Genomic DNA, 8353 nt, shown 5'->3' with positions numbered 1-8353 from the left:
CATGAGCCACCGTGCCCGGCCAACAATCATCTTTAATTGCCCTAAGTGAGAGTCCTGCCACAATTTCATCTGTCTGACCTCAACTTCTTCCCAGACATGTTAGTCCTGCTATGCTTACACTGTGGGCTGGAGGATTCTGAAGAGTTTACTCCACCCAAACCTGTAAGGATGGAGTTCTCTTTGTCTAATAGGTATGGTCTGAGTTCCAGGCCATTTATTTGTATTCTTCTTATTATTATTATTATTTTAGAGACGGGGTCTTGTTCTATTGCCCAGGCTGGAGTGCAGTGGTGTGATTATAGCTCACTGCAGCCTTGATTTCCTGGGCTCCAATGATCTTCCTGCCTCAGCCTTCCAAGTAGCTGGGATTGCAGGCATGCACCACCACAGCTGGCTAATTTATTTTATTTTATTTTTTGTAAAGAATTGGGGTCTCACTATGTCACTCAGGCTGGTCTTGAACTTTTGGCCTAAAGCAATCCTCCCACCTCGGCCTCTCAAAGCACTGGGATTACAGGATACGCCACCATGCACACACTAACATTCTTATTATGTGCATGGTTCAAGGTTGTATTGGATACTAAATTCCTCCCCTGGCTTCCCAGCATAACAGTACATCTTTGAAAAGTGGCTGTGCTTCTGAGAATACTCAGAACGAAAGGAGAGCAGCAGGAACTGATCCCCAAGTTCAGAGCCCCATCTTTAGCTGCTATGTCAACAATGGAAGTATTATTCTCCTCCCTCCCTCAGCAGGACCCATTGTTCTCTGGTTACAACAGCAGTGAGATAAACAGCAGCTGCGAGGACCCTGCCCTTCCTCCCTGCGGGCTTGGGCACTGAATGTGAGAAGCCTGGCGTTATTAGCACAGAGGGTTCTGACAGCTCCTGAAGGACAGAATTGAGGAAGATGGGGGCATGAGATTCGCTTTTTACAGACAAAGTGTCATCTGCAATGGTAGCAGGAGAAGGCTGAGATGTAGCAACAGCTGTTTTCCCTAACCATTTCCTGTATTCTGGGGGATCAAATAACTAGAGAAACAGCATGATTATACAGTATATATATATATAATAAATATACAATAAAATAAATATACCATAACAAAATATACTATAAAAATAAATATATATACATATATATTTGCATTTGCCAAGTCTTTGAGTCAATTTTGAAATTTTTCTCATTTTTTTTGTTTTGATTTTTGTGGTTCTTTCATGCGCCTTGACCCTTCAGATTCCCTACAAGATGCAGGCGATTCTCATTTTCCATAAGGCTACTGTGAATACCGAAACGTCCCAGGGGCAACACAGGGTGAGGTTCCTGCGAGCCATCTTTCATCAACCAATCAATTATGTGTGTTTGTGTTTAAAGATATTTATTATACATTGTTGATTCATTAACATTAGATCTATGGCCAACAGTGCTATAACTCATGCCTGAATGAAGCTCATTGAACACACATATTTTCTCTGTAAGGCACATTCCAGCTTTCCTGCACTTAGGAACAGTCGACAGCACTTCAGTACTCTGCTTGGAGACCATTTTTAAAGAGTGAAATCACCAACAAAAAGCACAGAAATGTCAAAATAAGGCACTACATGTACTGCAAATAGGAAGGACACTGGATTACCATGGAAGAGCTGAAACAAGAAGGCAGAGCCTCACTTTGTTTGACCGCAGCTGGGAATGTACATCACCGTGGTTTGAGTGACTCAAACTTTTCACTTCTCTACACATGTCTGTGAATGGCTGAAGGTCCTGCAAGGATGGATTTAGGTGTTCCAAATAAATTTCAGAGAATAGGCAAATTCCCATATATGAAATCCAGGCATAATGAGGATTGATTCTAAGCATGCACATTCAAGAATAAAAATGTTTTGTGGGTGAAATCTTGCAATGTAATCAGAAGTCAAGAACACATGGTTCTACCAACTCTTAGAACATGGGGAATTCTTTTTTTTTTTTTTTTTTTTTTTTTTGAGACAGGGTCTTGGTCTGTTCCTAGGCTGGAATGCAGTGTTGAGATCTTGGCTCATTGCAACCTCTGCCTCCCAGGTTCAAATGATTTCCCTGCCTCAGCCTCCCAAGTAGCTCGGATTACAGGAATGTACCACCACGCCTGGCTAATTTTTTGTATTTTAGTAGAGATGGGGTGTCACTATGCTGGCCAGGAGGGTCTCGATTTCTTGACCTTGTGATCCACCAGCCTCAGCCTCCCAAATTGCTGTGATTACAGGCGTAAGCCACCACATCTGGCTGGGGAATTCTATTCTAAGGGCACTTTGGGTTGTGCTAGCTTTCCCATACCAAAGTGATACTGTCACATTCCCTAACTCCACTATCATAAGAACATGAACTGGGAAGTGCTATTTCCATTCCTGGAGACTGTTAGATCTAAGGCAGTTAACCTCAAGGTGGATTCTGGATGGACTGACATCTTGTTAGAAGCGTAAAGTGTCTGGTTCCACTCCGGACCTATAGGACCAGAAACTCAGAGGGTGGGGTCCAGTCTTCCGTGTTTTAAAAGGCTCTCCAGGAGGGTCTGCTGTGTGCTCACGTTAGAAAACAGAGTGCTCTAAGCCACCCAACTCATCTGGCCTCTCTTGTGGCTAACAGCCTGTAGGAGGCCTGATTGATTTTCCTTTGGTGTGGAAAGAGCAAAGCCTTGATAATCAGAAGAATTGCACTTCTGCCTTTTATAATGGAGAGACCTTGTTACTGAAACACTCTGACCCTCCAGTTTCCTCACCTATAAAACTGTGGAGATTAAAAGAAAACATGAATGAGAAAGTGCCTTGTTCGCAGAAGGACCTCAGTAAACGTTAGCATCTTTATCTGCCTCTCTTTTATTATTCCTTCCTGAATAAGACATTAAGGATGAAGAAAAAATACTAGGAGACAGTTTTCTTTCCTTAGCAGAGCTCAGCTTTTTATCTCAGAGGAAATAATCATCATCATTTATCATTTTCATCATTGCCTCTCTCTCTCCCCCTTCTCACTCCCTTTCTCTCTCAGCAAGGAAAGCTGGTGCTCTGGTCTCAGTGTATCTGTAGGAGGAAAAACACACAAAGTCATTCAAAGAAGAATGCAGAATATTTGAGAGTTCCTACCCTTTAATATACAATTAAAAGCAAGTGGCCGGGCGCGGTGTCTCAAGCCTGTAATCCCAGTACTTTGGGAGGCCGAGGCGGGTGGATCACGAGGTCAAGAGATCGAGACCATCCTGGTCAACATGGTGAAACCCCGTCTCTACTAAAAATACAAAAAATTAGCTGGGCATGGTGGCGCGTGCCTGTAATCCCAGCTACTCAGGAGGCTGAGGCAGGAGAATTGCCTGAACCCAGGAGGCGGAGGTTGTGGTGAGCCGAGATCGCGCCATTGCACTCCAACCTGGGTAACATGAGTGAAACTCCATCTCAAAAAAAAATAAAAAATAAAAAATAAAAAAATAAAATAAAAGCAAGTCCTCTGAACTCATTACCTGCTGCCTATTTTCCTTCTACCTCCACATAACAACTTTTTCTCCCTAAGGGTTTAGAAAAGCTCTTTTTTTTTTTTTTTTTTTTTTTTTAAATGGGGTTTCTTTGTGTCATCCAGGCTGGAGTGCAGTGGTGCGATCTCTGCTCACTGCAACCTCCGCCTCCTTGATTCAAGTGATTCTTCTGCCTCAGCCTCCTGAGCAACTGGGATTACAGGCACCCACCACCATGCCCGGCTAATTTTTATATTTTTAGTAGAAGTGGAGTTTCACCATGTTGGTCAGGCTGGTCTTAAACTCCTGCCCTCAGGTGATCCATCCACCTTGACCTCCCAAAGTTCTAGGATTATAGGCGTGAGCCACCGCGCCCAGCCCACATAGCAACATCTTTGAAAACAATCATTGTTTAAATTATTGAAATGGGGCCTCACTCTATGTCACCCAGCCTGGAGTGTAGCTCCATAATCAGAGCTCACTGCAGCCTCAAATTCCTGGGCTATAGCAATCTTCCCACCTCAGCCTCCCAAGTAGCTTGGACTACAGACATGTACCACTACACCTGGCTAATTTTATTTATTTATTTATTTATTTATTTATTTAATTATTTATTTGAGACAGGGTCTTGGTCTGTCATTCAGGCTGAAGTGCACTGATGCAATCATATAGCTCACTGTAGCCTCAAACTCCGAGGCTCAAGCAATCCTGCCTTCTCGGCCTCCCAAGCATCTGGGACTACAGACATGTGCCACCATGCCTGGCTAATTTTTTTATTTTTTGTAGAGACAGTCTCACCAGCCCAGGCTGGTCTTAAACTCCTGGCTTCAAGTGATCCTCCCTCCTTGGCCTCCCAAAGTGCTGGGATTACAGGCATGAGCCACCGGGTGCCCATCCCACGTAGCAACTTCTGTGCTCTTTGAGCCTGAGGAACAAGAATTCCTTTCCGTTGGCTTACTAGGAGCCTTAAAGACTTAATTTGAAAATTGGGTGAGGACAGGTTATTACCACCCACTCCACCAACTCTCCCTGGTTGTTGCTGAAGGAGAATTCAGGTCTCAATTTACCAGCCCTTTATCTTGAGCCATGCAGTAAATTAAAGTCAAAACAGAAGCCAAGGAGTTGTGCGCAGAGATTGTAATTCTGCATATTGGAAGGATCTTTTATTTGACATTGCCCGTTTTGACTCCTCCCTACATTTGTAGTTCTCTGGGTGCATGCAATAACTGTCTTCCTGACTTTCTGTGCTGGAGTCAGCCTTGCAGACCTGCTATTACTACGAGTGTGCAAAACTGTTTCTTCTAATCTCAACTAGTTTCCCCTGAGCATTGGTAATGTCCAATAGTGGCTAACCAACATTACAAAGAGGAAGAGAGGGTTGTAACGTTGGAATTTTAATGGTAAAAACCAAAGGGATTTTAATGGTAAAAACCAATTGCCCTGTTTTAAGTCAGGGAAATTCCTTAACACAGGTTTCGAGATATCTCACCAGCTTTCCCCAGCTTTCCTCTCACTCCAGCCCACCTTAATTTTTTTTTTGTACTTCAACTTAGACTGCTTCAGCTAGACAAACCTGACTGCCATTTCCTTTCCCATGCAACATCCTTCTCTAAAAAATAGAGCTGGAGGAAGTTGAGATCAGAAAAGAGAAACAAGTTACCCACATCACATTTTGGTCCAGGTTTCTTTCTCCAGCATCACATTTCTATTCCTACTTGAGAAAAGAAAAATAGCTCAGGTCAGGCACGGTGGCTCACCTGTAATCCCAGCACTTTAGGAGGCCGAGGTGGGTGGATCACGAGGTCAGGAGTTCAAGACCAGCCTGACCATGATGGTGAAACCTGTCTCTACTAAAAATACAAAAATTAGCCGGGCGTGGTGGTGGCCGTCTGTAATCCCAGCTACTCGGGAGTCTGAAGCAGAGAACTGCTTGAACCCAGGAGGTGGAGGTTGAAGTGAGCCACCGCACACCAGCCTGGGTGACAGGGTGAGACTCCGTCTCAAAAAAAAAAAAAAAAAAGCTCAGAGGGGTCTCTAGTTGCCCATCCCACAACCACCTATATCCCCCCCAGCCCCACCTCCATGCCCCTGGGTGCAATTGTTTAAAGGCATTTTGTTCTTTCTTTTCTTCCCTATAGTTTCCTAACCAGCTGACTCACCCATTATCTTCATGTTCCTGGAATGTGTGATACAAATGACAATGTATAGCCAATCAATAGCTTATGTTCTTTTTATGTAAATTCTTGCTAAACAGTTTAGGAGTTGCATTTTTCTTTTCCTTTAAAAGAAGGAAAAGGCTGGTCAGCCTGGTGGCTCATGCCTATAATCCCAGCACTTGGGGAGGCTGAAGTGGGCGGATCACTTGAGGTCAGGAGTTCGAGACCAGCCTGACCAACATGGTGAAACCCTGTCTCTACTAAAAGTACAAAAATTAGCTGGGTGTGGTGGCACTTGCCTGTAGTCTCAGCTACTCAGGAGGCTGAGGCAGGAGAATCGCTTGAACCTGGGAGGTAGAGGTTACAGTGAGCCACAATGACGCCCCTGCACTCCAGCCTGAGCGACAAGAGCAAAACTCTGTTAAAAAAAAAAAAAAAAAGGAAAAGGCTACTTGTACCTGTTAGAAGAAATAAAGTTCCAGGAAAAAGAAAAGAAAATCCCACTTGTAGTCAGGGCACAGTGGCTCCCGCCTGTATTCCCAGCACTTGGGGAGGCTGAGGTGGGCGGATCACTTGAGCCCAGGAGTTCGAGACCAGCCTGGGCAAAATGGTGAAACCCTATCACTACCAAAAATACAAAAGTTAGCCAGTCTTACAACCCAGTCTCAAAATAAATAAATAAATAGATTTAAAAAAACCAAACACTTATAACTGCTGCTATTGGGAGGATAGATTGAGGGCAACTTGAATTATGCTTCTGGGTTGCAGTCCTCAAACCTGGCCCAAGTAAACTATCAACTCAGCATGAATTTTCCTTTAGGCCGATATAGCTGGTGTAAGTCGGCAGGATTCAGAGTGAATCCCCCGATAGCAACCACCCATTGTTTTTCTCTGAAGGCAGTGCTTGGCACTAGCAAAGACCCATTGCGTTCTCCATCTTCGGACATCTCATCGGTGTTGCAGGTGAGTTCTCCTGAATGCAGACCTCCGTTTCTTTGGTGGAAGTGTAGATTTTATTCGGGCGGTTTCTCTATGACTCTCTCTGAATGAGGGTTCTGTCTCTGACCTTCCTATTTAAGGATATTTTTCTGCCAACACATAGGTCTGCAGTTGGCAGTTTGCTTTCTTTTTCGGCCAAGACATTGTTGCATCATGACCTTTCATTTTGGAAATCAAACTTTTATGCATGACCAACCTCTCTTAGATTCCCTTTTTCTAATATATGAGAGTGGATTCTTTACTCCAAAGATAAAAGGCACTTGCTCCCTCCAGCCCATTAGGGCACTCTAAATAATTAGAGACTTACTAGGTAGGGGTATTGGGACTTTCGTGCCTTAAAAGGTTTTCTCTCTCGGGAGAAAATCCATAATCTCTCTCACTCTGCCAACAAATGCACATAAAGTTTGGTCACTTAGCACCCATGAGGACTCTGTGACTCTCTGGGGACTCAACGTTTCTGAGACATATAAAAAAGTGGACATAACTCAGTAGTGACACAGTAAGGAGTTACACTCACAAGCAGCACATTTTGACCCAAAACACTGGCCAGAGCTTGGTTGTGAGTGATTCAGGCCTCTAAGTTATGGGTGCAAAGCCTTCAAGTCTGAAGACTCCTTAAGGAGGCAGCCTCCCCTGGAAACATCATCTAGTTTTTTTGTATAACACTTACGGAGCTTTGTCTTGTAGATATTTGGACAAATGGGACCACAGGACTTCAGATGACCCTAAATTACAATGGCCAAAATGGAGGTCCTTTGAAATGCCTAAAACAACTGATTTGTGCACTTGATCAGAAAATAAAATAAATAAATAAAGCTGTTTTACAACCAAACAGAATGGGAGACCTGCTTTCTATTTGCCTGGCTGAAGTCTGACAAAAGATTTGAAAAACATGCCGGGCGCGGTGGCTCAAGCCTGTAATCCCAGCACTGTGGGAGGCTGAGGCGGGTGGATCACGAGGTCAAGAGATCGAGACCATCCTGGTCAACATAGTGAAACCCCGTCTCTACTAAAAATACAAAAAAAATTAGCTGGGCATGGTGGCGCGTGCCTGTAATCCCAGCGACTCAGGAGGCTGAGGCAGGAGAATTGCCTGAACCCGGGAGGCGGAGGTTGCGGTGAGCCGAGATCGCGCCATTGCACTCCAGCCTGGGTAACAAGAGCGAAACTCCGTCTCAAAAAAAAATAAAAAATAAAAAATAAAAAAAAGATTTGAAAAACAAACAAACAACAACAAAAAAACCCAACTTTTTAAAAGAGCTCTATGGTTAGAAATCAGCTTAATTAAAAGCTGATATTCGGGCTATAATTTTTATTGACAAAAAGGGCCTTTCTACTTTTTCTCCCTGGGATCCTGTTTCTGGGAATTTTTTTTCAGTTGACTGAAACTCCTTTTGAAAAAACCTTTAATCCCTCTGTTTGCTTCCTTTCTTGTTGGCATGATTTTGTTGAGAAAAATGTAAAACTTCATTGGCCTTTTAGAAAATTGAAAATCTTTCCAAATTAGCTCCTCTAGGACTTGTTCTTCCATTTCCTTCCACTTCTGCTCCTCCTTTCTTTGACCATTTTCGATACCACATGGAGAAATCTAGAGGAGACTTCTAGCCAAGACTTCTGAGACCCCTTGAGGAACACAGGAAAAGCCCCCCCCCGCCCCCAGCACACAGACACACATACACACACACACACACACACACACACACACACACACACACACACACACACACG

This window comes from Sapajus apella, unplaced genomic scaffold, assembly GCF_009761245.1.
Source record: "Sapajus apella isolate SASKATOON/1434 unplaced genomic scaffold, GSC_monkey_1.0 scaffold86, whole genome shotgun sequence".
Classification (NCBI taxonomy): Eukaryota; Metazoa; Chordata; class Mammalia; order Primates; family Cebidae; genus Sapajus; species Sapajus apella.
The sequence above is the reverse complement of the archived record's forward strand: the minus strand, read 5'-3'. Positions refer to the sequence as shown.